This window comes from Rhinopithecus bieti, unplaced genomic scaffold (assembly GCF_001698545.2).
Source record: "Rhinopithecus bieti isolate Rb0 unplaced genomic scaffold, ASM169854v2 scaffold_38193, whole genome shotgun sequence".
Classification (NCBI taxonomy): Eukaryota; Metazoa; Chordata; class Mammalia; order Primates; family Cercopithecidae; genus Rhinopithecus; species Rhinopithecus bieti.
In genome coordinates this window covers 109,869-123,326 of record NW_016816000.1, presented here as the reverse complement: position 1 = coordinate 123,326, position 13,458 = coordinate 109,869, and the positions used below count along the sequence as shown (strand labels likewise).

At 39.0% G+C, this 13,458-nt stretch overlaps 1 pseudogene; it reads right to left on the bottom strand.

Annotated features, from left to right (window-relative positions):
* Positions 1 to 279: 279 nt before the first annotated feature.
* LOC108516665 (suppressor of cytokine signaling 5-like) lies at positions 280 to 11,353 on the bottom strand (annotated as a pseudogene).
* Between the last annotated feature and the right edge of the window lie 2,105 nt (positions 11,354 to 13,458).

The following is a 13,458-nucleotide window of genomic DNA, read 5'->3' as shown; positions in this document are numbered from 1 at the left end:
CCAGTGTTGCCTCACTGAATTACTACAGCCATTAAAAACTGTTAGCTAAATCACCAAAATGTTTTTGTAGTCTTACTGAATACCTGTAGTTCTATCCTGTTGTTTCAATAGGCACCACATTTATCTGAATAAGTAACAGCAGATTGCATCTGACAGATACTAACACTAAGCTTACATACTGTATGAGAAAACCCACCACTCATACGTTTGTTGCTGTAGGTGTGCTATCTCATCCACATGAAAGCAGATCTAGTTAATACCCTTTGAGGACAGGGGAGTTTACTTTGGCTTGACTGGTCCTCATTTTAACTTGTGAATCCTAACTTTTTGTTTGTAACGATACTTTTAAAAATTCCTGTAACATTGATGGTAAAGGGAGTTAATCAATCCATCATAGGTAGTGCACCTGCAGATTACTGCATGGCAGATGTATTGCAGGCTAAAAGGAGAAGTTCCATCTAGAGATATAGTAAGCAACAGTTCAAAACACATGCAAGACATGGGATCTTTATAATGTTCTAAAAGTTATCTGCTTCATTTTAGAAGTGAAATCCACACGGGTCATGGGCATCAAAACTAAAGTTGTGAATCCACTGCTCAGGTTGTATATGCAGGATTTTTTGTCATTGCAAAAGCTTAGAGAAGAGGTTGTCCTTGTGCTCAGAGTTCATGAGCAAAATTTGCCTTTAGGTTTCCCTTGGGAAAGGTGCATCACTGCACAGTAACAGGGATTTCCTGTAATCTGAAGCAAATAGGACAGGAGACAGTGTATGTAATCAGTGTGTGGACTTTCCAAGTTCCCTATCTGGTCACATGGGCATGGCCGTCTCCAGATACCTGATGCTGCTTCTCCTTCCATGACTGCAAACACAAGGTGGTCCTCTTCTCTTCCAAGTCACAATTACCTTGCAGAATTGCAGAAATGTTTCCTCTTACTTCAGTCATTCCAGGAGTTAACTTTGGTCTCAGCTTATATAATGGGTTAGTCTGTACAATAGTTTCAAATGTGTGTATTTGTGCATTAGGAGGGGGAATCAACTTCTTATTCAATACTAACCCATCTTCTCTATCTTCTTTGTCTTCTGTAGAAACTAAAGATGGATCAAATGTATCAAAAATGTTGAATGTGGACTCACAGGAGCTGTATGCTGTTGAATCAAATGTCTTTTTTGGGCTAAATGTGAACCAGTAGGAAAAGGACATTTCTCAAGCATTAATTCAGAAAGACAGATTTTTCTTTTATTAGAGAAAAGAGGCTTGACTGCAATAATTTAAATAATTTTGTACATGAAAGAAATTTTGTGTACATCAATCCATCAGAGAGCAAAGGTGTCAGATGTGGAATGTTCCACTTGTGGTGTCATGTCAGTTCTCAAAGAGTTTCTATTTAGGAGAAATTTGGATTTTGGATTTTTGGAATAGCAGTATTGCTATTCTCAATCTGTATATCATCCATCTGTATATCATGGTGGTTTTAACCCATATTGACGATTGGTGATGCTATCCATCAATCTGCATATCATGGTGGTTTTAACCCATATTTACCATACGATTAGATAAATTTGTTGTATTTTCTATTGTGTTGTGTTTCTAGGTATAGTCTGAACATCCTGTGGATGAGTATTATGGCAAATATATTATTGAAAACATATTTCTCCACTTTGCCTATTGACTTATGTGCTCTTGGTTTAGTTTATAAACAAAAATAATTATGTTTACTATAATTCTCTACTGATTAATACTTTTTGCATGATGTACCTAAAACTTGGTCAACCCTAGTGTCACAAAGATGTTAAGTTTTCCTATGAAAATTATATTTATTTACAGATACATAGATAAAAACAAAATTGGATGTTTTTATCTTTCTATATATGTGACTTTATATTGTGACACCACTCTAAGTTCATGGTGTCATCTTATTGTGACTTGGCACACAGTTAAGAAATTTACAGAGTTATGGGCATATTTATTCTTCTGTCACTTTAAAAACTGTTGTTTTGAAAGAATTTGTCCAAGTCATTCTAATTTTCAAATTTATTAGCAAATATAGAAGTTGAGGCAGGACATGGTGGCTCACACCAGTAATCCCAGCACTTTGGGAGGCCGAGGTGGGCAGAACATGAGGTCAGGAGATAGATACCATCCTGGCCAACAGGGTGAAACCCAGTCTATACTAAAAATACAAAAGTTAACTGGGCTTAGTGGCGTGTGCCTATAATCCCAGCTACTCAGGAGGCTGAGGTAGGACAATCTCTTGAATCTGGGTGGCAGAGGTTGCAGTGAGCTGAGATCATGCCACACTGCACTCCAGTCTGGCAACAGAGCTAGATTCTGTCTCAAAAAAAAAAAAAAAAAAAAAAAAAAAAAAAAAAAAAAGTTGAAAACTAGCTTCATATTATCTTCTCTTTAAATTCTATCATGATGTTTCCGCATTCAATAATCCTAATAATTATAGCCTCTGTAATTTTTCTCTCCCTGTTATTTCTTTTTGTACAGATTATCAAAACTCTCTTATCAAATATATTATAACTTTAAAAAAACAAACTTTTGACACCATTGAATTTTTCTATTGCACATTGTTTTTGATTTAATTAATTTAAAATGCAGAGCATTTTCAAGTGAAAACACAAAAAACATTTAAACATATTTGCCTTAAAATAAATGTGCTTATTTATTTTTGTGTTTCTTCCAGTTTTTCATTCACAAATGTAATTTTCTTTCACTATTATTTTTCTGAAGGAATCTCATCTCATTTTTTGAGATTCTCATTTGGAAATAGCAAACTACAGGATTTACCTGCTTTGTGAGCATGCATCTAAGTCATACTTTTATTGTGTATAGGAATGTTATTCTATTATTTATTTCTTCTTTCTTAAAATAATTTTAGATGAGTTTGACCTAAACATTTTCTGGTTTACAATTTTATATTAAATCACTTTTCCTAAAACACTAAGAATGAGCCAGAGTTCAGAATAATTTTTCAAACTTAAAAAAAGTTATTGGAATAAAGGTGCTCGTAAAATTTTTAAGTACTTTATACTTTTACGTTTGAAATGGTAGCCCCTCCTTTATTCTCATAATTTTAAATTGCCACCCTTTCTCTTTCTCTTTCTGTATTTTTTTAATCACTCCTGCTACAGGTTTGTCAATTGTGTTAATAGTTTAAAAGAACAAACATTTTTATGTATTAATATACTGTTTGTCCATTTCCTGTGTCATGGATTGCTTTTCTTATCTTTATTAGTTGTCTTCTTCTACATACTTTGCATTCGATTTACTTGTTCTTTTCTAGCTTTGTAAGTGAAACATTCAGATAATTGGTTTTAGGCCATTCTTCCTTTCTATTATATATAAAAAAATCTATACAGTTTTATCTAAGCATAATTTTAGTTCCCTCCCACAAACATTGATGTTTAATATATTCATTCTGATTTATTCAAAATATTTTCAAATTTTACCTATGATGTCTCCTTTGATGCAAGGGTTATTTAAAAGTGAGGTGCTTTTTGTTTTGTTTTGTTTTGTTTTGTTTTGTTTTTTCCCCAGTAGCAGGGGCTCTACATTTCTCTTAGGTGGAGCTCCCAGAGGCAACCAACGACTCCATTGCCACTACCACTGCATTGGTACTGCCCTTGCTGGCCTCACACTGGGAAAAGAACAAAGACCCCGAGTGCTTTAATAACACCTCAAGCAAGTCACAGCTGCCCTAAGGAGAAGAGGTCACTCTGCTCCCCAACCAGCTCCCCATGCCCCTGGTCATCACCAGGCAGGGCCCCTCAGTTTGGGCCCACTTCACAGCCACCCTACTCTAGACTGATCACACCAAGCAGCTCTGCATTCTTCTGGGGTAGAACCCCAAGATAGTAGTGGAAGACCCTCTGCCACAGCCACTGCCAGAGTCCCTGCCCCTGCTGCCTCTAACCTGATGAAGAAACAAAGCCTGAGTTCACCCAAGGACTGTGGTGTACAGTCTGGGAGTGCCAAGTTGAAATCTGCAGTTAGCACTTCAGCAGGGGAGGAGCCCACACTTTCAGAGCACTGAGAGGGAGCATGGTTGCAAACATGATGAAATAGAGAGAAGCCACATGGCTGAGCAAGAGCCTATCTACTAGCCATTATGCTTAAAGGCAATTTATTGGATCACAGCCCAAACTTCCACACCAAAAAATACTTTACTAATATAGCACCCTGTGAAATCATGGTTCAAAACTCAGATATAAATAGAGACCCTGCACAAAGTATTAGCCCCCTGGAAACAACCAGAAAAGAATTCAACTGATGGTACTCAAATTATATCACATTAAAGGAACATCAACCCACACAGATGAGAAGGAATCAGCTCAAGAACTCTGGCAACTCAAGTGGTCAGCATGTCCCCTGTTGTCCAAACAGTCACGTTAGTTCCCCAGCAAGAGTTCTTAACCAGGTTGAAATGGTTGAAATGAGAGAAATAGAATTCAGAATATAGATAAGAATGAAGATCATTGAGATTCAGCAGAAAGTTGAAACTCAATTCAAGGAATCTTCAGAAAATAATTATATATGAGCTGATAGATGAAATAGCCATTATAAGAAAGAACCAAACTGATCTGATAGAACTGCAAAACACACAAGTATTTCATGAGACAACTGCAAGTGTTAAGAGCAAAATAAACTAAGCTAAGGAAAGAATTTCAGAGCCTGAAGACTGGTTCAATGAAGTCACTCAGCCAGACAAAAATAAAGGAAATAACCAAAATGAACAAAGAAAACCTTCAGGAAATATTGGATTATGTAAAGAGACCAAATCTATGATCTATTTGTGTCCCTGAAGAAGATGGAGAGAAAGCAACCAACTTGAATAACATATTTCAGGATATCATCTGTAAAAATTTCTCTAACCTCATTGGAGAGGTCAACATTCAAATTCATGAAATGCAGAGAACCCCTATAAGATACTACACAAAAAGGCCATCGCTAAGACACAGAGTCATCAGATTATCCAAGATCAAAAATGAAAGAAAAAAATGTTAAAGGCAGCTAGAGGGAAAGGGTAGGTCACCTACAAAGGGAAACCCGTCAAGCTGACAGTGGACCTTTCAACAGAAACCAGAAGAGGTTCAGTATTCTTGAAGAAAAGAAACTCCAATCAAGAATTTATATCCAGCCAAACTATGCTTCATAAGCAAAGGAGAAGTAGATCCTTTTCAGATAAACAAATGCTAAAGGAATTCATTGCCACCAGACCTGCCTTACAAGAGGTCCTGAAGGAAACACTAAAAAGTATCACTAGAAAAAAAGCACACTGAAGAACACAGACCAGTGACCCTATAAAACAACCACACAAACAGGTCTTCATAATAACCAGCTAACAACAGGATGGCAGGATCAAATCCACACATGTCAATATTAACCTTGAATGTAAACAGGCTGTATGTCCCAATCAGAAGGCAAAGAGTGACAAGTTGGATAAAAAGGCAAGACCTAATGGTATACAGTCTTCAAAAGACCAATCTCACAAGCAATAATAGTTATAAAGTCAAAGTAAAGGGATGGAGATAAATCTAAAAAGCACATGGAAAACAGAAAAAAGCAGGGATTACCATCTGGATTTTCAGACAAAACAGAGAACAGCATGGGAAAGACCCAGCCCATGATTCAATACTTCCCACCAGTTTCCTCCACAATATATGGGAATTGTGGGAGTTACAATGGAAGATGAGATTTGGGTGGGAAGATAGCCAAACCACATCATTCTGACCTTGAACCCTCCCAAATATCATGGCCTCATATTTCAAAACCAATCAGGCTTTCCAACAGTCCCTCAAAGTCCTCACTCATTTCAGCATTAAATCAAAAGTCCTCAATCCAAAGTTTCATCAAAAACAAGGCAAGTCCCTTCCACCTATGAGCCTGTAAAATAAAAAAGCAAGTTAGTTACTTCCCAGATACAATGAGGATATAGGCATTGGGTAAATTCTGCCATTCCAAATGGGAGAAATTGGCCAAAACAAAGGGGCTATGTGCCCCATGCAAGTAAAAAAATCAAGCAGGGCTGTCAAATCTTAAAGCTCCAAAATGATCTCTTTGACTCCATGTCTCACAGCCAAGTCAAGCTCATGCAAGAGGTGGGTTCCCATTGTCTTGAGAAGCTCTGTCCCTGTGGCTCTGCAGGGTACAGCCTCCCTCTCAGCTGCTTTCACAGCTCATGTTGAGTGCCTGTGGCTTTTCCAGGTGCACGGTGCAAGCTGTCACTGAATCTAATATTTTGGAGTCTGGAGGAGTGTGGCCCTCTTTTCACAGCTTCAGTAGGCAGTACCCCAATGTGGAATATGTTTGGGGGCTTCAATCCTATACTTCCCTTCTTCACTGCCCTAGAAGAGGTTCTCCATGAGGGCCCTGCCCCTGGGGCAAATTTCTGCCTGAACATCCAGGTGTTTCCATATATCCTCTGAAATATAGGCAGAGGTTCCCAAACCTCAATTCTTGACTTCTGTGAACCCAGAGGCTCAACACAACATGGAAGCTGCCAAGGCTTGGGACTTGTACCCTCTGAAGCCATGGCCTGAGCTGCACTTTGGCCCCTTTTAGCCATGGCTAGAGTCACTGGGATGCAGGGAACCAAGTCCCTAGACTGCACACAGTTGGGGTCCCTGGGCCTGGTACACAAAACCATTTTTTCCTCCTAAGCCTCTACCTTGTGATGGGAGGAGCTTCTGTAAAGATCTATGAAAAATACTGGAGACGGTTTCCCCATTGTCTTGGTGATTCATATTTGGCTTCTCATTACTTATGCAAATTTCTACAGCCAACTTGAATTTCTCCTCAGAAAATGAGTTTTTCTTTTCCAACACACCATCAGGCTACACATTTTCTGAACTTTTATGCCCTGTTTTCCTTTTAAAACCAAATGCTTTTAACAGCACCCAAGTCACCTCTTGAATGCTTCGCTTCTTAGAAATTTCTTCTGCCTTATACCTTAAATCACTTCCTTCAAGTTCAAAATTCCACAAATCCCTAGGGCAGATGAAAAATGTCACCAGTCTCTTTGCTAAAACATAGCAAGAGACAACTTTACTCCAGTTCCCAACAAGTTCCTCATCTCCATGTGAGACCACCTCAACCTGAATTTTATTCTGCATATTATTATCAGCATTTTGATCAAATTTGTTCAACAAGTCTCTAGGAAGTTCCAAACTTTCCCATATTTTCCTGTTTTTTTCTGAGCCCTCCAAACTGTTCCAACGTCTGCTTGTTAACTAGTTCCAAAGTTGATTCCATATGTTTTAGTATCTTTACAGCAGTGACCCACTTATTGGTAGCAATTTACTGTATTAGTCTGTTTTCATGGTCCATAGACATACACAATACTGAGTAATTTTTTTAAAAAAGAAGTTTAATTGACTCACAGTTCCACATGCCTGGGGAGGGCTCACAATCATGGCAGAAGGCAAAAGGCACATATTACATGGCAGCAGGCAAGAGAAAATTAAAACCAAGCAAACGGGAAAACCCCCTATACAAACCATCAGATCTCATGAGACTGATTCACTACTATGAGAACAGTATGGGGGAAACCACTCCCCTGATTCAATTATCTCCCACCGGGTCCCTCTCACAACACATGGAAATTATGAGAGCTATAATTCAGCATAAGATTTGGGTAGGATCTAATTTAATTAATTTCTAATTTGTGGTCTCTGTTGTGGTCAGAGAACATACTGTGTAAGAGTTCTCTTTGAGCTTGAATGTCACTTGTTTTATGGCACAGTACAAGATATATCAGTAAATGTTCCATGTTTAATTCAGAAGAATTTGTATTCTCCAGGTGTTTGAAATAGTGTTCTATAAATATTATGGGATATAGTGGTCAATAGTGACATTCAGGTGTTCCATATTCTTTAATAAGGTTTTGTCTAGTTGATCTGACAGTGGTGTTAAAGATTCCAATTTATACCTATGGATTTTCCCCTGTAGCTTGCTAGATCATATTTCACTTATTTTGTGGTTCTATTATTATTTATATATCTAGGGAATTCACATATACAAATATTATGTTTTCCTGGTATATTGACCCTGTAATTACTATGAAATGTCATTTGCCTCTGGCAATATTCCTTGTCTAAAATTCCATTTGTTTTTATATTAGTCACTTTAGTCTCTCCATCTTTATTTACTATTATTCATGTGTACCTGTACAGAACATGTATACAGTATCATATAGAATAGTTTCACCACCCTAAAAATCCTGTGCTTTACATATTTCTCCCAAACTACCTCCTCCTAATTTTCTAGCAACCACTGATTCTTTACAGTCTCCATAGATTTGCAAATCTGAAAACAAATATTATTTATGTCCTTTTTACTCCTGTGCTTTGAAGGCTCCAGGATTATTGTTTCTGTTGTATCAGTGGGTGCAGTTAGTAATTAAAACTTCATTATCTTTTCCCTTTTTAATCATCTCCTATTTTCATTTAGACCTTTTGTCTGGAAGAATTGTATGCAAGAGAGACTAAAGTATTTTAACCAAAAAATATTTTTATATAGCTTAACCAGGAAGATATACTATGTTTAAAAATTATTCAGCACAGAATTTGAAAATTTTAAAATGGGCTTACATAATCTCCACCCCTTGCTCGTTAATAGTCATTTTCTTCTCCCATCTCTTTGAGTGTTGAGAAAAATAGTCAAAGAGCATCAGGATCCTTAGGGTGTCACTTTTCCAGCTGGAAGCCTCTTTGGCAGGTGACTCCCTTGCCTGTGTTTTGCTTGGGTCCACTGGACTTGCTCCACCCACTCAACCTAGCAGACTGTGCTTGGCTCATGCTACTGGCCTAAATCTTATGCCTGCCAAGGGTGAGCCTGGTTTGGAACAGTGAGATGTGCATGAACAAGCAACTGTGGGATCTGGCCACTGCACACAGCCAGGCACACTAGTTGCTGCAGCATGGTAGGCAGCTCTAGGTGCCAGCACAGGTACTAGCTCTGTGGGAGGCTGTATCTGGACAAGGCATACCTCAAGCAGCTTCAACTGAAGGCTCTGGAGAACACAGTGGTGCCCAGAAGCTTGGAGATGCCAGGAACTGCAGAGCCCCAAAGAGGGTGCCACAGCCTTGGATCAGGGAGGCCTTAGGTCTTGGCATCCCGAAGGACCGCAGCTCTTCTCTCCTCATCACTTGTAACATGGTGAGCATGGGGCTGGGGGGCAGGGGACATGTTTCAGTCCTGTTTGTGTTACAGTTCTTTCAGTTCCATCATTCAGTGGGTCCCAAGATCTTGTTCTACATCCAGGAAGAATGAGGAATGTGGACAACTGAAGGGTGAGCAAGCCAAAGAGGTGTTTTATTGAGCAACAGTACAGCCCTGAGGAGATCCAATTTGAGTAGCTTCTTTCCACAGGCAGGATCTGTCCTGTCGAGCCTGCAGCCCTCAACGGAGAAGATACCTATTTGCAGACAAGTTGTCCTGATGTCTGCAACCCTCAGTGGAGGGGAGACCTGGAATGGGAGGCTCCTCTCTACAGGTGGGTTGTCCTGATATCTGTGGCCCTCAGCAGAGAGGAGACCTGGAGTGGGTAGCTCCTATCTTCAGGGAGGTCATGCTGACATCTCTGTGAGTCTGACTGAGTCTGGGGTTTTTGCTGGCTTCAGAAGGGAGAAAGTGCATGTTGATTGGTCCATAGGCAGCCATGGGCAGTACCAGGAAAAGCACCATGAATTCTCACTCTGGACCATGGACTCCATCCCGAATTAACAGCCCTGCCCTCATGCTTTAGGCAATCCCTGGCTTGAAGGTGGAGCTTCACTGGGGCTGCCCCTTTCCACCCAGGAGCCTGTCTGCCTCCTGCCACCATCTACATGTCATCTACAGTGCCCAGGCTGTCCATGCCAAGAGTCGTCTGCAGACTCATGCCAAACTGCCCTCAGCCCTTCCCTCAGCCTCACTCCCGTGCTGCATGCATACTCCTGGCTGGGCCATGACAGCAACCCGGCCTGGCCACAACTTTGCTCCAAAATTGGAGTGGCTCCAAAATGAGTGAGTAGATGCCCGGCAGTGGGAGTAGGCACTTCTGAGCCTGCAGGCGCATGGGGACTTCCAAGCGTCCAAGAGTGTAGGGATACCTGGGTCCACAGCCACGTCTGGGCAGCTGATGCTATGCCCAAGAGTGGGAGGCTCCCACTCTGCCAACTCGAAAGGGAGCTGGGCTCCAATCTGTTCCCAGCTCCAATCGGCTCCAAGGAATGCACAGCCTTGGGCACACCTGCCCTGCTGCAGCTAGCATCTTCATAGTGGCCACTCCAGATGGGCTGCCACTGCCATTAAGAGGATAGAAGATAATTAGGAGTTTCCCTGTGGAGACTGAATGTCAAAAACTGCCAAAGATGAACATACAATTGAAAAAAGAGAGGAGACAGATTGATCAGCTTTGCAAATAAGAAGTTCCTTTTCAAGGAATCACTGCTTTGAGGCTCCAAGCAGCTCACCTGAGATGAATATCCAGGCTAGGATAATCTTGTCACCACAAATCAGCAGTTTAAGTATGTTTAATTGTCCATTAGAATGCTCAATCACCAGTGTAACTTGTGCTGATGTGGAGTACAGAGAATCCAGCTTATTCATGATTTGTCCTACCAACGTATAGCTTAGGTCACAAACTTGGGGCCTTATAACATGCAATACGCTCATAAATCCTAAACAGAAAATAAATGTGATCTTATCTGGTCTGAGCATTGAGGCATAACCTACAGGGACGTCTAGGCTAAACCCAGAGAAAGTGTTCCCTGCAGTCAGAACCCAGACAACCCCTCCGGATAGAGTGAGAGGCCCCAAGAACCTTTTGACTCATGGACTCAGATCTGTCCTTGGCAAGGTTCTGGCAAGAAAGGTAGCTTTTGCATGGTGTCTCAAAATCTTCTGACAACAGTAGCAGTCTATACCAGCAGGCCCAACCTAGGATGATGTTTGTGTATCATTGGGCCACCATATGGCAAATCCAGGAGGCAATCAATCACACATCTACTTGTTCTAGGGCAGAAACAGACTGTTCATTCAGTCTCCACACTTATCTGACAAGTGCAATCTGCTCCTTGGTTATATTTCCCCTAGTCAGCATTGAGGATGTTTTAAATAATAAATCCACATAGGTAACAAAGAGCTTTATAGAAGGAGAATAGATTTGTATCAAAAAATTTTCTCCCCACATGGCAGTTTGTTTTATATGTCAGTTTTAGGCTTGCCAGTGGCCTGATCTGATGGCCGGGTAGCTATAGCCCATGGCTATAGGGAAGTATCTGATGTGACTTACAGGGTAAGTGCCTGTTAGATAAGCTTTGTTCAACCTACCTGTGAGTCGGGTAGGTTCATTGGTTTCCATATGTCCCACCAAGACATCACTAACTACAGCAACTCCCACTAGGGCTTAGACAGAATGGCTATCAGGAGTGCAAATAAACTATAGATCAATACTAATAATGTATTCAGCAGTGGGGAACAAAATATCTTGCTGACGTTGAAGTATAGATATCTTAAATGGAAACTGATATTAATCATAGAAGAAAACAACGCTAAACTAGATTCTATTAAAATTTAAAATATAATTTCCTCAACATTAGGAAAGTGTCAAGGCAAACCACAGTGTTCCCAATGCAAATATGAGACAAAGGTCTAATATCCACATATTAAAAATTTCACAAATTGATAAGATTAAGATATGCTACCTACCCAACTATGAAAAAGACACACAAAATCCTGAAATAGAGGCCTTAACATTATACATATTTAAGGGGCAAATATGCATATGAAAAGATGTTCAACATAATTATTCACCAGGGAATTATAAGTTGAATCTAGAATTAGGTACTACTACAGAATGAGGTATTTAATAAAATGGTTAAAAGGAGAAAGATAAAATAGCAAAGGAGTTAAAATAACCGAAACTCTTGTATGTTGCTTTTGGGAGTGTAAATTAACATAATCACTTAAAAATGTATGCCATTATATAGATGACAATGTGTATGCCGTATGACTCTTAAATTTGACTCTCATGTTTACACTCAACAGAATATAAATATATATTAACAGCAAAATTATAATCAATAGTCCTAAACTGAAAACAAAGGAAATGTTATCAAAAACTATAATTCTATACAGTAATAGAATGAATAAATGATCAGTACATGTAACAATAGGAATGAATGTCATAAATAAAATGTCAATAAACAGAAATGAGACATAGGTCAACATACACACTATGATTTGATTCGTATAATACAAACACAGGCAATATTAATCTATACTGTTCACAAACAGATTGAGTAAAGACTTTTCTGTTGAGAAGTGGAATGGGATGTTCATGACTGTAAATAAAAAAGATAAAATGAACTCATAGTTGCAGAAAATGAGCTATTTCTTGATCTGAAAGTTAGTTATATATTTTCCATTTGTAAAAAAGTCACGAAGATGTCATAATATTAACACTTTTCTCAATATACAATTATATTTCAATAATAAAAAATGAGAATGGGTAAAATGATGATATCAAAAGGCATATTTCCCATGAGGGGGTAGTGATGATAAATGGTAGCAATGAGTTATGATGCACTGGTTACAATCTGTTTTTTGGTCGTGATGCTGAGTTCACTGATTTTTGCACTCTTGGGAGTGATAAATGCATTTATTTCCTTATTTGTGGTGGCGATTTCACTGACATCGATAAACCAAAAGGAAAAGACTGGTAGCATCAAATTTGGTGACAATTTGGAGAATAAAATGGGAAAATGCTATTGAAAAGTAATTGGAAGTTTTTATTTTAATAAGGTTAAACATATACCTACTCCTATGATATCTATTCAAAATATATAAAATATATTTCTACAAAATATCTTGTACCAGTCTTCCCTTTCTCTCTTCCTATATTTTTCCATCTGCCCTTTCTTTGCCTTCCATTCCTCTTTTTCCTCTCCTAAGCAGAGTCATCTATGTTCAAGAAAGCAGGTAGAAAGAGGGAGGAGGTTCCTCCAAGAATCTAAGTTCAGGTACCCAAGGAAACTGGACTTTGAAGTGGAGTGTTACATGTTCCAGTGAGTATGACACTGATAGGGAGCAGGAGGCCAAAGAAGGAGCCACAGCACGGCCTGACATCCTAGGCAGTAAGGTGGTAAAAAAAATCAGACAGACAAGGCACAATGATTGAAAATTTAGTTAGATTGACCAAATCAAGTTTTTGATTAAGCAAATAAGTCAAGACATCAAGAATAATTACATTTAAGATTCTTTTACCTGCAGAGAAATGATTTTCAAATGTGGAAAGAGAGAAGGTTAGTTAGAACCATGAGGTATTATATTAGAATTGTAAGTATTGGTATGATTTTTTTTTCATATACTGTCAATCTTCATTATTCATGTGTTCTGTATCTGTGAGTTCATCTACTTACCAAAATGTATTTGTAATTCCAAAATTAGTAGAGCACATTCATGGGC